Source organism: Phascolarctos cinereus, unplaced genomic scaffold (genome assembly GCF_003287225.1).
Source record: "Phascolarctos cinereus isolate Bilbo 61053 unplaced genomic scaffold, phaCin_HiC Scaffold_2;HRSCAF=192, whole genome shotgun sequence".
Classification (NCBI taxonomy): Eukaryota; Metazoa; Chordata; class Mammalia; order Diprotodontia; family Phascolarctidae; genus Phascolarctos; species Phascolarctos cinereus.
Window position 1 is genome coordinate 121,519,472 of NW_027555625.1, and position 20,892 is coordinate 121,540,363.

General features: G+C 38.0%; 1 protein-coding gene across 6 annotated transcripts in view; it reads left to right on the forward strand.

Annotated features, from left to right (window-relative positions):
• SLC23A2 (solute carrier family 23 member 2) overlaps positions 1–20,892 on the forward strand; it is a 114,940-nt gene that overhangs the window by 36,566 nt on the left and 57,482 nt on the right. The window contains exon 1 of one of the 6 annotated variants that reach the window (XM_020985358.2): positions 2,708–2,828. The exons of 4 other annotated variants lie outside the window; for them this stretch is intronic. The gene's annotated coding sequence lies outside the window, so the exon portion shown is untranslated. Of the gene's footprint in view, positions 1–2,707; positions 2,829–9,675; positions 9,768–20,892 lie in introns of those variants that run through there. One more of the 6 variants, XM_020985359.2, reaches the window with a different exon arrangement.

The following is a 20,892-nucleotide window of genomic DNA, read 5'->3' on the forward strand; positions in this document are numbered from 1 at the left end:
TAGGGAAGGCAGGAGGAAGAGATGAAGAGGGAGAGGATTCGAGGTGTGCAGGACAGTGAATGAAAACATCTGGAGTCGTTTATAGAGAGTTATTTGTCACTGGATCTTGAAAGTAGTACGTAGAGGGGAGAAAGGCATAAGAAGACTGGAAAGATAGGAAGGAGTCAGTTTATGAAGGACTTTCAAAGCCAAACAAGGATTTTATATTTGATCTTAGAGGAGATGGGGAGGCACTGGGGTTTATTGAATGGGGAGGAGGAGGTCATATGGTCAGTTCTGCACTTTAGGAAGAGAATTTGACAGCAGAGTGGAGAATGGATCGGAGTGGGAAGAGGCTCTTCAGGGAGACTAACCCAGAGGTTATTGCAGTACTTCAGGTATGAGGGAAAGGTCTTCACCAGTGTGGGAGCAATGTCAGAGGAGAGAAGGGTGCTTATTATGGATGTAGCAATGGTAAAAATGGTAGGAGTTGACAACCAGCTGGGTTTGGAGAATGAGAGAGCGTGAGGAATTGAGGATGACCCCAGAGTGATTGGAAGGATAGTTGTACTTTCCATAGTAATATGGAAATTAGGAAGCAGGGAGGGATTTTTTTGGTTCAGTTGAGTTCAGTTTTAGAATTTATGAGTTAGTTTTGGATTAGTTTAAGATATCTGTGGGCCTCTAGATCGAGATGCCCAACAGATAGTAATTAATGAAAATTACACAAGAGAAACAAGGTAAGATTTATTTCTTATATTTACTGGATTATTACATTATGGTTTATTCTTTTTAAGTATTTTCCTGGTATTGGCAAGAAAAAGGAGATTGATAATGTTCTGATTTCTGTTCCACAGTCTTTGAAGATAGGTTAAGACTATCTTAAAACTATTATTAGAGGTGTTTGGGTTTTTTTTTTTCAGAATACATTAACATCAAGACAAAAATTTAAATATCACATTTGGATCTTTAATTTTAAAAAATTATTTTTATCACGTAATATACTCTAAACTTGCCCAGAATTCCCTGAATAGTACTACAGGAAGTCATTTTTAAAAATGAGACAGTGGAGAACAGTAGGAAAAGTATTGAATTTGGAATCAGAGGACCTGGGTTCAAATTCTGGATTTGTCACATAATGCCTTTATGTCCTCGGGCAAGTTGCTTAATCTCTCGGGGCCTCATTTTCCTCATTTGTGAAATGAAAGAATTAGTCTACGTCATCTTTAGGGTCTGGCCTGGTAGTATCATGATACTCTCCTATAGATTCCTGTCTTCCACAGGTGTCCTCCAAACATTAGGGCACTAGGTGGTGCTATTAGTATGTTCTGTCTGGTATTTTGCATTCATTTTCTTTTTTTAAATCATGGTTTTTTTTTTAATCAGTTATTATAACCGTATATGGTATATGGCACCATTTAGTATTAAAATGGGAAGGGCATCAAATTGTCATTACTTAACATTTATTTAGTCAATCTATAATAGAAAGTTAGCCATGCACTAGGTGGGCTATATATGACATTGAATATATTTAGAATCTTGCTAAGGTGTTTAGTCGTAGGTTCTACCATTTCAGAATGTACTTATTCCAAAAATCTCTAGTAGCCTCATCTCATATGTCTAGAGATACCAACACCCCTTTTTACATGTTTGCAAAAGCACTGCCTTGGCAATTTTCAAATAGTAGTCTGCCTTTTAATCTAGCCAATTTATCTAATCTTGGGGGGGGGTGAGGGAATTTTACCATTAAAAGACTGTGATTTGTTAATTTACTCAGATAAAAACCTTATTTTTATGAGATTTCCCCATGTTTGTGAATATTTTAACAATTTGTATCTTGAGTCCAACTTAAGTATTAATAAGTCTTAATTTTTTTAAATTTTTGAACACAGGAAAGAAAGGAATGGATAAAGGAATGATAGAAGGAAATAAACATTTGTCAAGTGCCGACTATGTGCCAGGCACTGTGCTGACCCCTTTATAAATATTATCTCATTTATTCCTCACATCTGAGAAGTATGTGCTGTTATTATCTCCATTTTACAGTTGAGGAAACATTGGCAGGCAGAAGTTAAATGACTTGCCCAGGGTCACACAGCTTGTGTCTGTGGCTGGATTTGAACTCAGGTCTTCCTGCCTCCAGGCTCAGTGCCTCTCTGTCCACTGTGCTGCTCCCTTCTTGTTGGGGTATATTTTAGTTGTAATACTAGACCTCCCTATAATGATCTGGGTGCCTTATCTGAAGAATACTTATTAACTGTGTGACCTTGGGCAAGTCACTTATTCCCTTGAATTCTCAGCCTCTATATCTATAAATGTGGTTGGGCTAGATGATGTGTAGGTTCCTGTCTAACTCTAAAATCCTGTGATCATATGAGTGACTGTAGTAGCCTTTTTCAGTACTTTATTGAGATTGTTCAATAATGTAAACATCTGAGTTGTTGGGTTTTAGAGAGGGATTGTTTTTATAACTCTGCTTATCTATGAAGACTTTAGAAATGTAAACTAAAAGCTCTTAATTCCGTTTCCAGAACGTCAACCAGTTATGTAGAAACCTACTGTATATTTACTTAAAGTCACAGAGTATCACAGAGACATGCAGTAACAGTTTGTAACCATGTGGTGGCTGTTGTGTAATATAAATAGAGCTGCTGATTGGGTAGAATAGTTATATAATTTGGCAAGCCCATACAGCTTATAAAAAACGAAATTCCTTCAGTAGGTCTAGGTGTTTAAAGAATGAAAGCCATAGATTACCATACTGTGAAGTCTCCAACACAGTAAGTTGGTGGGCCAGCCAAGACTGAGAGGCACTCTACTCCAGGTAACAAGAATCTTCAATTTTGATGGTAAGTAACTTTATTAGAGCTTAAACTCTACTTAAGTAGAGTTAAAAAATAGTTCAGTACTGTAGTTACCTATCCTATAATTTAAAGTAAAGGCTAGAAATGATCTAAATACTTGACAGATTTTGAAAGTAGGATTAAAAGTTCAAATGGCAAAAAATATTTTTCAGTATTTTGAATTCAGTATTGTTTAGGATCTTTTTTATTCACTGTGCCAAAATGGGAAAACTACAGATCCAACCAAAGCAATATATATAGTTTGATTCAGGCTTTCCTTTTATGTAAAATGTCAAGGGCGGTTATTTAAGGGGTTATAAAAAAAGAAGAGATTGTTTGAAATTTTTGGGAAAACAGAAAGATGGGGAAAATGGAAGGAATATGTTTCAAAAGTTAACTAGAAGAGAGAAATTCTTCCATTCCTTAATAGACCACTCTTCATGAATAGCTACTGTCAAAATAATCAGTCACCTGGTAGTCAACAAAGAGATGATGATTCTCAGAACTAGGCTATTTCTTGAATGACAAGCTCATAAACCATCTCTTGGTTGGACTAAAAGCTTTTTTGGTATGCTAAAACCTACAAGAGCTTGGGCTTTTCTGGTATACTGTTTGATTACTTAAAATTACCTCTATGCCATGATGAAGTATTGTAATAGGATTTTTTGTGGACCTTTCCCTTATATACAATGTAAAATCATAAACCAAGTAGATTTTTTAAAAAAAGGCTCCTATAGTTCTAGTGTTTTGATTTTTAAAAATAATGCATAGAGATATTAAGATTTTAAAGCCATCCCTTCAAAGCATATAAAAGCTATTGGTAAAGTCAGTTCTGTGGTTTGTTTAAAATAGTAGATAATTGAGACTTTAAAAAAAATCATAGTCCTTAGTGGATTTCTTCATCTTAAACTTAATATGTGAGTCCCTTTATAGAGTAAAAATTTCAGAGTACTTATGGATACAGAATACTTAAAGTATAGAATATTCATAAGACATGTTTTCATGAAGGTCAAGAAAACTTTATTTTTATAACCTTGTTCACCATTTTTGTTGTTTTCTAACCTGGTAGGCATATGAGATGACATCCTTTGCTCCAGGCAATTACACTCCAATTTAGGCAGATCAACAAATAAGCCAATGCAATATTCTAACAGTGAAGGATGAATTTCAGAAATTCAGTGATTTAAGAGTGCTCTCCTTCTGCCAATTCTCACTCTTATAAATAGGAGAAAACAGGAAGAAGGTAAAAGAACTATTACTTAAAACATTTAGCAGAAATATATTTCAGAAAAGAATTACCTGACAAATGAAGAAGAGATAAGAGTTCCAGATAGGGAAGAATGCAGAAAGTAGAAGAGGAAGGAAAAAATACTAAACTATAGGTAATAGATGTTAGTAAATTCTAACAAACCACCTAGTATGATGCCAAGCCCTGTATTCATTAAGCACTGTGGGTACAGATACAAAATATTAATTATCTTAAGTCTGAGAGAGAAATTACACGAGTGATAATGGAAGTTCATAGAAGTAAGAATAAGAGAATTTAATGTATTGCTGAAAATGAAAAAGACTTTAAAATTTAAAATGGCATCCAGTTTATTTCTCAGTATCACTTCCAATTAGTGTGTTGAAATCTAGGCAAGAAAGAACTAGTATGTTGGTGAGAGTTTTAGTGAGGGGTATATCATTCTAATGAGCAAAATCATTAGAGTTTAGGAACCCTAGGAGTTAGTTTAGCTAGGAAGGTAGGTGATAAAAGCTCTCATTATTATAAGTCTGTATGAGAGGGAAGAGTGGTGGAATGATTTTGAACCGGAAAAGTAAGTCTGTAAGTTTGGGAGAAAGAATACTTCATTAAATGGTAGATTGGTCGGTAAAGAGCAGTGTAGTAATTGGTCCAGGTGAATTAAGGACATAGCATACTAAGGGAAGGAAAGACTTTAAACCTTATAGGTTATTTGGGAAATTGGGATTTTGGGGGATTTCTTTTATCCTTTTTGTTTACATTCAACTGAATGCCCTCTTTTCATTTTCTTAGCCTCAGAAATGTGATAGAATAGAATATCCCTAGGCCCAAGAGGAAAGAGACCTGAATTCTCTTCTTCATTCTGGCACTAATTTGCTTTGTGACTTGGGGCAGGTTAGTTCACCTCTGAGCCTCAGTCACCTCATCTCAGAAATGAAGAGGTTGGACTAGATGGACTTAAAGGTCCCTTCTAGCTCTAAACTGATTCTCTAAAGCTTACAAAGATGCATTGAGACTTTGCTATTAAGGGGGGAAACCTTATTTACTTTAGTTTTAATTATGAGTGAACCAGTTCAGTGATCAAAAAACAAAAGTAGAAAACGTTCCCAGAAATGGTCTTTATTTCTCTTTCCACTGAAAACAAATGTGTGTTTCTTTCTTGCTATTTTAAGTTCAACATAGAATATTTTCTTTTTACCATTAGATTTTTTTTTCAGTTAACAAGCTTTTATTTTCTCACACTCATTGGGGAAAAAATCTTGTATAATGAGTATATAGTTAAGCAAAATGAATTCCCACATTAGCCATTTGCAAAAACGTATATCTCGCTTTGCGTCTTGAGTTCATCCCTCTATCAGGACTTGAATAACATGCTTCATTATCAGTTCTCTGGAATTGTCGTTGATCAGAGAAAGTTCTTAAGTCTTTTTTTTTCTTTTGGTGAGCTAATCGGGGTTAGTGACTTGCTGAGGGTCACACTGCTAGTAAGTGTCAAGTGTCTGAGGCCGGATTTGAACTCAGATCTTCCTGATTCCAAGGCTGGAGCTCTATCCACTGTGCCACCTAGCTGCCCCAAAGTTCTTAAGTCTTGCAAAGTTGTTTGTCTTTACAGTGTTGCTGTTATTGTATGAATTATTTTCTTGGTTCTGGTCATTTCACTCTGCATCAATTTATGCAAATCTCAGGTTTTTCTGAAACTGTCTCTTCAGTTCTTACAATATTCTGTTATATTCACATACTAGAATTTGTTCTACCATTCCTCAGTTGATGGGCACTGCGTTAGTTTCCAGGTCTTTGCTACTACAAAAAGAGTGGCTATAAAACTTGTTATACAAACTTTTTCTTCCTTCCTCCTTAACTTTGAAAAAAAAAACCTCTTTGTGTGGTATAGGCAGACCTAGTAAAAACATTTCCTAATATTTTTGGCTACAGTGCTGTCTAGTTTTTCTGAAGATAATTAAATAATGAAGTTTTTCTTTTCAGTTCTTATTTTCCATAGTTTTATAAAACTAATCTTTGGATGTATTTGGTTCTATAGTTGGCGTTTCTACTTGGTTCTACCGGTCTAATTTTTTATTCTTTGACTATTAGCAGATAGTGTTGAGTATAGCTACTTTATAATGTTTTAAAGTCTAGAGGGGCAAGAATACTTTTTATTTTATTGCTTTTTAATTAATTTTTTTAATCAACAAAAATCAGCTGTCTCTCCCTCCCCCAGTCCCTATTAAGAATGAAAGGGGGAAAAAAACCATTTGCAAACAAATATGTGTATGTATGCGTGTGTATATACAGATAGATATCTACAGTTCAGCAAAATAAATGTCCACATTAACTGTGTCTAAAAGGGAAATAAATATATGTATGTGTATACTTACACTCTGATCCTGTGAGATGATTTTCTCTAACCTCCCCCCCTCTCCTCAATATATTCCTTTTCTTCTTCATTTCCATTCTTCTTTTCAGATCATTAAGACATAATAGAACCACTTCCAGGTATATTATCTCTATGACTACTGATGTTGATTAGGTTTTCTGGTGAGTAAAACTTCAATAAAGGAAGGCTTCACCATTTTCTTCAAGGCAAGATAGCATTTAAACATGTTAACTATTAGTAAAATGGGTTATGCTGGTCATCTCAACCAAAAAGCCAGGGACCTGAGCATGATCAGTTAGGCTATCCATAATCAATAGATTGGGTCAGTGTGGCCTCTCTCAGTGATCAGAGACCCTAAGTAAGGACAGACAGGGTCTTTTAAACCTAGTGTGTCTTCCTTTTGACTGGCCTGACAGACCGTTTGGACTGCTCCTGGCAAAAGTAAAACTATTCTGATTAGTAGACCCTTTAGTGAGGAGGTAGGTTAAGAGTTACCTTAGCTCCTCCTTATTACTTCCTCTTTGGGAGACTGGAGTAATCCTTAGATGATAGGATTAATCATCAGCTTGCAAAAGTGGGTTTCAGGTGAGGCCCATCATTCCTCTCTCGGTAGTTAAGAAATACTAATAACTTGATGAGACCTAGCTAGCTCTAGCAGTCTTGGCTAGAAAAACAAAAACCATCTCAATGAGGTTCCCCACACCCACTTTGATTTCCCTCTTGGAGACCAAGTCACCCCTAACTTTGATGAGGAAAAGCAAGGACATGAGAGAATTCCCCTGGGGAGGGCCTAGTCCAAACTGAAGCAGGGGATCCCACTTTAATCAGATGGGGGGGAAGACTAGGAGTGATCACATTCTTCCAGCCATGCTTTAGTTGCAACCAGGAAAGGTCTCTTGAGCTAGACTAAGAGACAGGGTTTTGATAAAATGGGGGAAAGGATGGATTACGGAGTAATAATAATTATCAAATGATGCAGTATAATATTAATTTTCTTCTTCTTGGAGGGAACACATATATCATATCCACATATTATAACATGTCCTTCTTTCATCATTGTTCATTTGTCCTTGGCATTTTGTGTTTCTCTTAACTCCAGTGTTTAAACTTCGAAGTTTGTATTCAACTTTGTTCCTTTCATTAAGAATGCTTGGAAGTCCTATATTTCATTAAAGGTCAATGTATTCCCCTGTAGGATTATACTCAGTTTGGCTAGGTAAGTAATTATTGGCTGTAATCCTATATCCTTTTCCTTCTAGAATATCATTCCAAGTTCTCCACTCCTTTATGGAGATGGCTACTAAATCATGTGGGATTCTAACTGTGGCTCCTCAGTGCTTGAATTCTCGACTAATGACTCCTTTCAGTATTTTTTCTTTGACCTGTAATCTCTGGATTTTGGCTGTAATGTTCCAAGGAGTTTTCACTTTGGAGTTTTTTTCCCTCGGGAAGTGATCAGTAAAGTCTATTCATACTTTACCTTCTGGTTCTAAGAGATTTGGGTAGTTTTCTTTTATGATTTCTTGAAATATGGTGTGTATACCCTTTTTTTAGGGGGTCATGGCTTTGAGGTAGTCTCATCATTCTTAAATTATTTCTCCTTCTGTTTTCCAGGTCAGTTGTTTTTGCTATGAGATGCCTAGCATTTTCTTCATCTTTTTCAGTCTTTTGACTTTGTCTTCATATTTCTTGCCTAGGCAATATGTGGTATATTGGTACAAGACTAGATTTTGAGTCAGAAAAACCTGAATTCAAATCTGGCTTCAGATACTTATTAGCCGTGTGACCCTGGGCAAGTCTCTGTCCCAGTTTCCGCCTCTTTTAAAATGGGATAATAATAGGACCTGCCTCCCAAGCTTGTTGTGAGGATAAAATGAGGTAAATGTAGAAAGTACTTCACAAATCTTATTGGGTCACATAAATGCTGGTTGTTATTATTACTTATATCTTGGAATCATTGGCTACTTTTTGGTCCTTTCTGTAAAGTGTCCACTGTAAAATGGGGATAATGACAGACTCACCTTGCAGGTTTGTTGTGAGGCCCAGCAGTTATGGTGCCTGGCACATAGTAGGAACAAAATAAATGCTTATTCCCTCCCTCCCTCCCTCCATTCCAGTTTTCAGGGAGTTCATTGCTTGGGCAGGGTTACTCACCGTGCAAGCTAAATTCCCTTTCCAGTTCTGCCTTCCATAGCTCTTACTTCTTTTTCAGTTTTCCCCTCTAGTACTGTCATCTCACTTATTAAAACATTTTCAAAACTCTTTAAAATTTTTTTCTTCATCTTTTCCAGGAGTTCTAGATGAATTTATGCCCAAGCTGTGTATTTCTTTGAGGCTTTGCCTTGTAGATGTTGGAGTCATTCTCTTTTTCTGGGTTCATGCTTGAGCATCCCTGTTATCTATCATGATAACTTTTTTATAGTGAGATTCTTTTTTTGTTTGCTCATCCTTCTAGCCTACTTCTGACTTCAGGCTTTATGTTGAGACCATGCTCTGTGCATTTCTGGAAGGAAAGTCTGGACTGATGCTGTTGCTGCTTTCTTGGGGGCTGAGTGTCGTGTTGTTCCAGGCTCTCAGGGACAAACCAAGGCCACAGACTTGCAGGCTTTCAGGGTTTCTTCCAAAGTCGTCTGTTCTAGGACAGGGCTTAAGCATTGCCCTCTTGCCGCTCATCCCTCACTCCCACCCCCCTGGTATGCAGCTTCCTGACCTGAGTTTGGGTTTGGGCAACAGTGACCTGATGCTGTACTCAGCAGCTATCAGGCAGCTGAAAACCTCTGTGGGTTCTGCCTTGCCTTAAGTCTGGATTTCCTGTCCTGGTTATTCCTCTGCAGGCTTCAGACTGGGCTAAAAGTTGAAACTGAGAACCTACTCTACTCCTGGGGTTTGAGCTTCCAACATTGCTGCTTGCTTCTGAATTTCTTCTTTGCTGGTTACTCAGGGTCAGGCCCCACAAATACTTCTTTTCTGCATAGCCACCTCTCACCTCTGCTCAGGTTCTTTTCTCAGGCTGCCCCAACATGTGACCTAGAACTGGCAAGAGGGCAACAGAGATGTCACTTGGCACTTACCCTATGCAAGGTGCCCCACATGGGCCTGGGACCTTCCATTGTCCTATTGCACAGCCTTTCCTTTGCACTGGAGTGCTTTGGGCAGCATGCTTCAAACCAGGCCTGGACCTAGCATCCAGAGACACCTTTTTCTGTCTCCCTAGGTGAACAAGAGCTGGAAAAGTGATTCACTGTGACTTTCTCTTGGATTTCTCTATCAAGATCTGGGGGAGACAGGAGCTCATGGTATTTCCTGCTACCAAATACTTTTCAAAGTATGCCTTGAATTCTTCTACTCTTATTTGTCCATGCAGAATTTGTTACAATTTTATTTAGTTCTCTTTTAAAAAATCATTATTTGCATTAGATGTTACATTAAATTAGTGAATTAACTTATGTAGCATTATCATTTTTACTAGGTTAATGAATCCTTTAATATTCAGTACCTTACCAATTATTTTATTTCTGTTGTATCTTTATAAAAATATTCAGGTCTAGAGTTAATTCCCAGATATTCAGTGTTTTTCATTGTAAGTGATGTTTTTTAAAACATAGTATTTTCTTGATTTTTGTTTTCATATAAGAACAGAAATTATTCAATTGATTTAACCTTTATCTTGAAAATATATTGTACTTCATATTACAATTTGGTTTTTTTGGTTGATTGCATGATTTTCTGGATAATTAGTTGTGTCATCTGTTAATAATATTTTGAAAAGTTCATTTGTAGCATGGCTACCACTTTTAAAAGTTTATTAACTTTTGTTTTAAATACCTTCATTTCCCAGAACAGCCTCTCCTTTTTATCTCTTCCAGAAGGCTGACCCTTGCTTTAACAAAGAATTTAAAAAGAGGATTAAAAAAAGTTCTTCAAAACTCCTCATTAACACATCTATGACCCAATCTGAATCAACATGCAGTGTTCCATACCCATAATCCACAAATTCTACAAACAGGAGGAAAACCCATTCTTATAACTTTTTTTTTTGGATAGGCAATAGGGGTAAGTGACTTGCCCAGGGCCTCATAGCTAGTAAGTGTTATGTGTCTGAGGCCGGATTTGAACTCAGGTCCTCCTGAATCCAGGGCCAGTGCTCTATCCACTGTGCCACCTAGCTGCCCCATCTTATAACTCTTCTTTAGGGCCAAACTTGGTCATTATAATTTAATAGCATTCATGTTTAATTTTTCCTGGTTCTTCCTCATCATCAAATCGTATTATATTTTCTGCATCAGATCATGTAAGTCTTCCCATGCTTCTCTGTGGTCTTTATGGTCATTGTTTAATATCCCATTACATTTATGTATCTTAGTTTGTTTAGCCATTCTCAATTGATGGATGTCTACTTTGTTTCTGGTTTTTGTTTCTTGTTTGTTTGTTTGTTTGTTTGTTTTTGGTAAGGCAATTGGGGTTAAGTGACTTGTCCAGGGTCACATAGCTAAGTAAGTGTCAAATGTCTGAGGTAGGATTTGAGCTCAGGTCCTCCTGACTCCAAGGCAGGAGCTGTATCCACTGTGCCACCTAGCTGCCCCAAAGTTTTTGTTTCTATTAAAAACTGTTGGTATAATTTTTTTTGGCATATCTGAAAGATTGCTAGCATTTCTAAGTACTCTATCAAAATGAAGTAGTCAAAGTGAGCACCCATGTTTTTATAGGAGGATTTTATCCAGTAGTACTTATCACATAGTAGGTGCTTTAATAAGTACTTGCTGAATCTAATTGAATTGGGAATCTTGATAGTCTTTTCCCATCAGACTCTTGGTTTGAAATCAATAATTTTTACTGTGTTTAGGAAAGAGATTTTAATTTCTTTTTATTTTAATGTGTTTTAAAGCCATTAGATCGCATCAGAGTCTTTTCTGGCTTTTAAGGAATAAATTTTATTATGTGTAACCTCAGAGTTGCTTTCTTGCATTTCTCTAATTATTAGTGATTTAGAGTACCTTTTAATATGGTTATTGATGGTTTGTATTCCTTACTTTTTAATTTTTTAAATATAAATTTATTTTTAGCTTTCAACATTCATTCCCACAAGTTTTTGAATTCCAAATTTATACTGCATCTCCCCCCTCCTCCCACCCCAAGATGGCATGCACCCCTAGCCTGTCCTCTCTGCTATCTCTCTCCCCTTCTCTTATCCCCTTCCCCTTCTATTTTCCTGTAGGGCAGGATAGACTTCCGTACCCCATTTCCTGTATTTCTTATTTCCCAGTAGCACGTGAAAACATTTTTTTTAAACATATGTTTTTAAAACTTTAGGTTTCAAATTTTCTCTCTTCCTCCCTCCCCACCCACCCTCATTGAAAAGGCAAGCAACTCAATATTGGTTGTACATGTGCAGTTATGTGATACATTCCATAGTAGACATGTTGTGAAAAACTAACTCTATTTGCCTTAATCCTATCCTGCCCCCCCATTTATTCTAGTCTTTCTTTTGACTCCATCCCTCCTCAGAAGTATTTATTTCTGATTACTCCCTTTCCCAATCTGCCCTCCTCTCTGTCATCCCCCTGCTCTCTTGTCCCCTTCTCCTATTTTCCTGTAGGGTAAGACAGATTTCCATACCCAACTGAATGTGTTTGTTATTCCCTCCTTAAGCCAAATCCTATGAGAATAAGATTCACTCATTCTCTCTCACCTTCCCCTGTTTCCCCTCCACTGTAAGAGACTTTTCTTTTCTGTTTTTTTTTTGTGAGATAATTTACCCCATTCTACCTCTCCCTTTCTTCTTCTCTGAGTATAATCCTCTCTCATCCCTTAATTTTATTCTCCAGATATGACCCCTTAATCTTCAACTCACCTTGTGCCCTCTATCTATCTATATATACATACATATAATTTTTTTCCTCCAACTACCCTAATACTGACAAAGGTCTCATGAGTTATAAATATCATCTTTCCATGCAGGAATGTAAACAGTTCAATCTTAATAAGTCTCTTTTGATTTCTCTTTCCTGTTTACCTCTTCATGTTCCACTTGAGTCCTGTATTTGAAAGTCAATTTTCTATTCAGCTCTGGTCTTTTCATCAAGAATGCTTGAAAGTCCTCTATTTCACTGAATGACCATTTTTTCCCCTGAAGGATTATACTCAGTTTTGCTGGGTAGGTGATTCTTGGTTGTAATCCTATCTCCTTTGCCCTCCGGAATATTATATTCCATGCCCTGTGGTCCTTTAATGTAGAAGCTGCTAAATCTTGTGTTATCCTGATTGTGTTTCCACAGTACTTGAATTGTTTCCTTCTGGCAGCTTGTAATATTTTCTCCTTGACCTGGGAACTCTGGAATTTGGCTATAATATTCCTAGGAGTTTTCCTTTGGGGATCTCTTTCAGGAGGAGATCTGTGGATTCTTTCAATTTCTATTTTGCCCTCTGGTTCTAATATATCAGGGCAGTTTTCCTTGATAATTTCTTGAAAGATGATGTCTAGGCTCTTTTTTTGATCATGGCTTTCAGATAGTCCAATAATTTTTAAATTCTCTCCTGGATCTATTTTCCAGGTCAGTTGTTTTTCCAATGAGATATTTCACATAGTTTTCTAATTTTTCATTCTTTTGGATTTGTTCTAATGTGTCGTGATTTCTCATAAAGTCACTGTCTTCCAATTGCTCTATTCTAATTTTTAAGGAAGTATTTTCTTCAGTAAGCTTTTGGACTTCCTTTTCCATTTGGCCAATTTTGCTTTTTAGGGCATTCTTCTCCTCATTGGCTTTTTGGACCTCTTTTGCCATTTGGGTTAGGCTATTTTTTAAGGTGTTATTTTCTTCAGTATTTTTTTGGGTCTCCTTTAGCAGGCTGTTGACTTGTTTTTGTGATTTTCTTGCATCACTCTCAGTTTTTCCTCTACTTCCCTTACTTCTCAAAATCCCTTTTGAGCTCTTCCAAGGCCTGGGACTGATTCATATTTTTCTTGGAGGCTTTGGATGTAGGAGCTTTGACTTTGTTGTCTTCTTCTGGTTGTATATTTTGATCTTCTTTTTCACCAAAGTAAGATAATATAGTCTGACTCTTTTTGTGCTGTTGCTCATGATCCCAGCCAATTACTTGAGTTTTAAACTCTTTGTTAAGGTAAGAGTCTGCTTCCAATGTGGAGAGTGTACTGTCCCAAGCTTCAGGGGTTTGTACAGCTGTTTTCAGAGATACTTGTAGGGACCTGTAAATTTTCAGTTCTTCCAAGGTGGTATGATAAGGGGCGAGGTGTTTACTCCTTTCCTGGCCTGTGAGCACAAGTATTCCTTTCTGTCCCATAACTGTGAGGAGGGGTTCCTTTCCACAGCCACTCCAAGCTCTACCACACCAGCGCTCCTCCTCACCCCGGCACCGCCGCCCAGAACTGTGGCCCAGATCCAAACATGGGCAAAGCAAGAGATTCCTGCCTGAGCTCTGGCAAAGAGATCCCTGCAATCCCTCTCTGATCAGCCACTGGATTCCCCCTCAGTCTGTGGGCCGGAAGTTCGGGAAGCAGCTGCCCCCCCCCTCGCCGCCCCCCCCCCCCCCGGCCACGCTCTTGGGGAATGGAGCTGAAACCCCACCTTCCTGTCTCAGCACCGACAGAAACAGACTTTTCCCACCGACCTTCTAAGTTGTCTTTTGCATTTGTGGATTAAGGAGTCTGGAAACCTCCACAGCTGCCCGTGATTCAGTCCTCTGAGGCCTGCTCCAGGTTCCCTGCGGCCACGAGCCCCCAGCCCGGGGCGATACACCTTTCTGATCAATCATCCAGGTTGTCTTGGGCTGGAAATTTGCTTCACTTTGTCTCTTTGTGGGTTCTGCTGCTTCAGAATTAGTTTAGAGCTATTTTTTATGAGTATTTGGAGGGGTTTGGGGGAGAGCTCGAGCAAGTCACTGCTTTCACTTCGCCATCTCGCCCCCCACACCCAACCCGTGTTCCTTACTTTTAAACAGCTTGCTCATATCCTGTAACTTTTTGATAGTGGCTCCTAGTCTTATAGATTTGAATAATTTTCTTTTATATCTTATATATGAGCTCTTTACCAGAGAAACTTATTGCAAAGATTTTTCCCCCATTAACTTGTTTTCTTTCTAATATTTGCTACATTAGATGTCTTCAAAAACTTAAATTTTATATAACCAAAATTAGCCGTTTTAAATTGTGTGATCCTCTTTATTTCTTCTTTAGTTATGAACTTTTCCCCTAACCATAGATCCTATGGATTTTATTGTGTTGCTATTTAAATATTTATTTTCAATTAAAAAGCGTTAAATTAAATTAAAAAATTTATCTGTCCTTCTCTGGTGTCCCTGTTCTCCACCCCTCCCGGCCCCCCCCCCATATTGGGCAATGAAAAAACAAACCTGAAGAATAAAACCCTCAGATACATTCATTGTTCCACAGTTGAGCAGAGCAAATTCCCACATTAGCTATGTCCCAAAATGTGTGGTAATTTTTACATTTTAAGTTTACTACTTTTCTGTCAGTAGGTAGGCGAGTAGTATGTTTTATCTTCATTTTTTTGGACTTAGAGTTTATCAGAGTTGATCAGAGTTTTAAAGTCTTTCCGAGCTTATCTCTGTGATGTTACTGTATAAATTGTTCTCGTAGTTCTGCTCATTTCACTATATATCAGTTCATAAAGATCTTCCCACTTTCCTCTGAAATTACTCATGTCATCATTTCTTGTGGCACAATAATAACATTTCATTAAATGATTTAATTCCATTAAATTAGTATACCAGAAGTTCCTTAGTTATTCCCCAATAGGCTACTACTACTTTAGTTTCAAAATTCTGGCTACCCCCAAAAGAACTGGTATAAATGTTTTTGTTCATATAGCTCCTTCTCTTCCTTCTCTGATCTTTTTTTCAGGGTAATGGTATAGCTGAGTCAAAGGCACAGTTTGGTAACTTTCTGGGCATAGTTCCAAATTGCTTTCCAGAAGGGCTGAACCAGTTCATGGCTCCGTCAACAATGCATTATTGTACTTCTCTTCCTACAGCCCCACCAACATCTTGTCATCCTTGTCAGTATGATAAGATATTATGTGTAACCTCAGAGTTGCTTTCTTGCATTTCTCTAATTGTTAGTGATTTAAAGCACCTTTTAATATAATTATTGATGGTTTGTATTTCTTACTTTTAACACTGCTTGTTCATATCCTTTGACTTTTCGATAATGGCTCCTAGTCTTAATAAATTTGAATAATTTTCTTTTATATCTTGGATACAAGCTCCTTACCAGAGAATCCTGTTGCAAAGATTTTTCCCCCTGTTAATTTGTTTTCTTTCTAATACTTACTACATTAGATTTGTGGAAAAAACTTTTAAATTTTATGTAACCAAAATTAGCCATTTCAAATTGTGTGATCCTCTTTATTTCTTCTTTAGTTATGAACTTTTCCCCTATCCATAGATCTTCTAGGTAATTTCTTCCTTGCTCCTCTGATTTGTTTATGGTATAACTGTACATTTATATCTAGGTCATGTATCCATTTGGAATGTATCTTGATATATATACTGAGAGGCTTGTTTTAATCCTGATTTTATCAGAATGCTTTCCAGTTTTCCCAGCAGTTTTTACGTTAGTGAATCCCACCCTTAATAATTGGGGTCTTTGTGTTTGTCAAATATCATGCTACTGTGTTTGTTTATTTCCTTATATTGCACCTAATCTGTTTGCACTGACTTCTCTTTGTCTTTTTATGAAAAACCAGTACCAAATCATTTTAATGATTACTGTTTTGTAGCACTGTTTGAGATTTGGTACTGAAAAATCTCTTTCTCACTTTTTTTTTCATTTTACTCTTGAGGTTTTTGGCCTTTATTTCTCCATATACTTTTTTAAAAATCCCCCTCTATAAAATATTCTTTTGAGAATCTGATAGGCACAGCACTGAATTTAAAAAAAATGTTTAAAAACCTCCTCCAAAGTAACATCTAACCTAAATTTCAATGTAATAGTTGCACAAAAGATAAATTTAGCTTTAATGGAAAACAAAAATACTTGATTTTCAGTTAGGGTATTTAAATTATTTACAGAAGGGGACTGTGTGGGCTGATCTTTCTTTCCCTGAAAACCAATCACTAGTTCTGACTTCACCTAGGACGTAAGAGCACTCCTTATTTAGAGTATATTCTCCATTTAAGGGAAAGACCAGACAATAAAAACAACCAGAGCTAAGAGTATTAGGATGTTGGGTTGTTTCTTGTGTGTGTGTGTGTGTGTGTGTGTGTGTGTTTTAATAACTGTAGATTGAGGAGAACTGAGTGAATTGACTTGGGGACAAGCAAAGAAAAAAATATGGGGGGAACTAGCTGGTAGAGAGCAGTGAGGTGGCATGGTAGACTCTGAGCCTAGAGTCAGGAAGACTTGTCTTCCTGGGTTCTAATCTAGCGTCAGACACTTACTGTGTGACCCTGTGCAAGTCACTTCACCCTGTTTGCCTTAGTTTTCTCATCTGTAAAATGAGCTGGTGAAGGAAGTGGCCAACCACTGCAGTATCTCTCAAGAAAGCTCCAAGGGTCATGAAGAACTGAAATGACTGAACAACAAAAAACTGGAAGAGAGAATGAGGAGGGACTAAGAGCGAGCTAGCCAAGGCCCTTGAAAATGAGCAGGGCTTCTTAACTTGTCTGGGTACCGAACTATGGCATTGGATGGGGAGAGAGTAACATCTTTATCCTGTATGAATTTAATTTTATACGTTTAAAACATTCTGAGAAGGGGTCCGTTGGTTTCATATTATTGCTCTGGATGGGAGGAGTCCATGGCGCTAAAAGGAATAAATCTTTAGATAGGTGAGATTCTGTAGGATCTATGAAACAATTATTTTCTCTTTTTATCTATTTTACTACTTTTAAAAAATACTTTACTTATTTGTTTCACTACTTCCCTCCATACTTATTTCCCACATTGTGGAACTTTGTAGCAAATCTCTTACAATAACTAAAAGAAAGGTCAGGGTGCTGTTTTCAGGGAGCAAGACAAAAGGGAAGGAGTTGAGCCTACATCCTCTTCATTAATATCCTGGAATTTGGGGAACCCACTGAACAGAGAGAAAGTGTTGGTAGCTGGAATCTAGTGGAGGGCACCTGGGAATTTGATTTGTGATTTTTCTGGTGAAAGGGAAAAAATAACAAATAATGAGTAAATAGTGATAAAAAATAATATCTTAAGTAATTGTGACCCAATTGCTATGGCTTCTAGGTATTATAGCCTTAAGAAGTTATTTTGGTTGAATTTTAAATTATATGTAAGATAAAAAGAGAACCAGTCCCAGCCCCAAGTGGTTCCTTGCTGAATACCTTAACTCTGGAGAAATGGAGGTCCTATTTTGTGGAAGACTTTGTGTAATACTGGAGTCCTGTTCCTCAGCCCTGCTGCCAGTGTTTGTCTCCCCTACTGTGCTGATCCTTGAGTCTCAGCTTTTTATGATCTGCTTCATCCTTCTTACCATCTTAGTTTGCCATGCCAAGAATAAGGAAACATGTTCTAACATCAGTCTTCTAGAAAAAATATTGGCAATTTAATTTGATCTGAATTTTGTTGTATTTGTATCATTAGACTCAGAATATCGTCAGATAAGCATTTTTAAAGACACCTACTATGTACTGGGCTCAGAGGTTATAAAATATTGTCACAGAACCTTGTTTTCGTGGTTCTACATAACTTTCATCTTGTTTTTTCAGTCATTCCTCAGTTGGCGGGCATCTATTTTGGAATTGTTACTGTGATGTATATGAAGCTTTTGTTGTCTTTTGAGTCTCTTTGGATGTATGCCCAAGAGGGGAATCCCTGTGTCAAAGGGGGTAAACAATTCAGAAACTTTGCTTGCATGATTCCAAATTGTTCTGGTAGCGTGTTACAGTAGAAAGAAGGTGAGCTCCAGAATCAGAGGACCTGGGTTTCAATTCTTACTTTTGCCCCCTTTTTTTTTTTTTTTTTACAAATGAGGCAGTTGGGGTTAAGTGACTTGCCCGGAGTTACATAGCTAGTAAGTGTTATGTGTCTGAGGCCGGATTTGAACTCAGGTCCTCCTGACTCCAGGGTCGGTGCTCCATCCACTGCACCACTAGCTGCTCCCAGTTCTTACTTCTGATACTACATGTGTGACCTGGCACAAATTACTTCCCATGCATGAACCTCATTTTGCTCTTCTGTAAAGTGAAGGGAGTTGGCTAGGTGACTCCTGAGGTCCCTTCCAGTTCTAAATTATGATCCTAGGATGAGCCAGTGCACAGTCCCACTCACATGAAGCAGCATGCTTGACTTTCCACAGCTCCTCCAACCTTACTTCCATCTTTTACCATTTTTGCCAGTTTTGTGGATGTGCAATGTAATCTCCAAGTTGTTCTAATGTGAATGTCTCATTATTATTAATGATTTGGGTCATTTTTTTCATGAGGTTGTTGATTGTATTTCACTTAATCAGTAAACATTTTTAAGTGCCTGCTATGTGCCGTGTACTGTGCTGGGGATACAAAAAGAGGCAAAAGAAAGAATCTGCCCAGAAGGAGTTTGCAATCTAATGGAGAAGATAGCATGTAAACAAAAATGTCCAAAACAAGGTCCATATATGATAAATTGGAAATAATTAACAGAGGGAAGACCCCAGAATTAAGAGAGGTGGGTAAAGGTTTCCTGTAGAAGGTGAGATTTTAGTTGGGATTTGAAGGAAGCCAGGAAGGTGGGAAGTGTAAGAGGGAGAGCATTCCAGGCATGGGGGACAGGCAGAGAAAATGCCCAGAGCTGAGAGATGCAGTGTCTTGTTCATGAATCAGCCAGGAGACCAGTGTCACTGGATTGAAGAATACCTGGAGAAGGGGGAGTAAGGTACAAGAAAATCAGAAAGGTAGGAGGAAGTTAGATTATGAAGGACTTTAAATGTCAAACAGAACATTTTTTATTTGCTCCTAGAGGCAGTAGGGAACCACTGGAGTTTATTGGGTACTAGGGGTGACATAATAAGACCTGTGTTTTAGGAAAATCACTTTATAGTGGCTGAATGGAGGATATATTGGGGGGAGAGAGACGTGAGGCAGGCTGACCCACCATGAGGCTATTACAATAGTCCAGGCATGAGGTGGTGAAGACTTGCGTTAGAGTGGAGGCAGTATCAGAGGAGAGAGGTTGTATTTGGGAGATGCAGAGGTAAAATCAACAGGCCTTGGCAACAGATGGGATATGGGGTGGGTAAGTGATAGTATGGGGGATAAGCTATAATGAGGAGTCAAGGGTAACACCTAGGTTGAAGGACTGGAAAGATGATATGGCCCTTTACAGTAATAAGGAAGGTAGAAGGGGGAAGGGAGCAGATCAGATAAGGGGGAAAGACAGTGAGTTTAGTTTTGAACAAATTAAGTTTAAGGTGTCTGATGGATATCCAGTTTGAGATGTCTGAAAGGGATTTGGATATCTGATATTGGAGGTCAGCAGAGAGGCTGGGGCAAGAAAGGTAGATTTGAGAATCATCAGCATAGAGATGGTAATTAAATCCATGGAAGCTGATGAGAGATTACCAAGTGAAGCAGTATAGTGGGAAAAGAGAAAGAGGGTCCAGGACATAACCTTGAAGGACAGCTACTGTTAGAGGGGCATTATCTGGAGGAGGATCTAGGAAAGGAGACAGAGGAAGTGTGGTCAAATAGGTAGGAGGAGAACCAGGAGAAAGTAGTATCCTGAAAACCAAGAGAGAAGAAAATATAGAGGAGAGAGTGATCAATAGTGTCAAAAGGCACTGAGAGGTCAAGGAGAAGAAAGATTGAGAAAAGGCCATTGGATCTGGCAACTAAGAGATCATTAGTAACTTTGGAGATAGGAATTTTGGTGGAATGATAAGGTCAGAAGCCAGAGTGTAAGGGGTTAAGAGAGTAGGAGGAGAGCCTTCGAAGGGGCCTATTGTAGATGGCTTTTTTCAGGAGTTTAGCTACAAAGGGCAGATAGTTGGGGATGGATTGGATCAAGTGGGTTTTTTTTTTCAAGATAGGGGAGACGTGGACATGTTTGTAGGCAGTAGGAAATGAGCCAGTAGAGAGGGAGAGATTGAAAATAAGTGAAAGAATGGGGAATACAGAGAGGAGACAACCTATTAGAGGAGTCAGGATGGAATGGGATCCCTTGAACAAGTAGAGGGATTAGTCTTGGTAAAGAATAAGGCCATTTTATCATGTGAAGGAGGAGATAATGGTGGAAGGCACCAGAGTGATAAGAGATGAGGAAGAGGAGAGAAGAGGGAGTTTACATTGAATGGCCTCAATTTTTTTCTATAAAATATGAGTCAAGGTTCTCATCTGAGAGAGAAGGGCAGGGGGAGCTGTGTGAGGTTTGGGGAGGTCTGAAAAGGTCACTGTTCAGAGCAGGATAGTGAGTTGATAAGGGAAGTATAGTAGGATTGCCTAAGGGCATAATTTTGTAGTTGACCCAGTCAGAACAGTTGCATGGT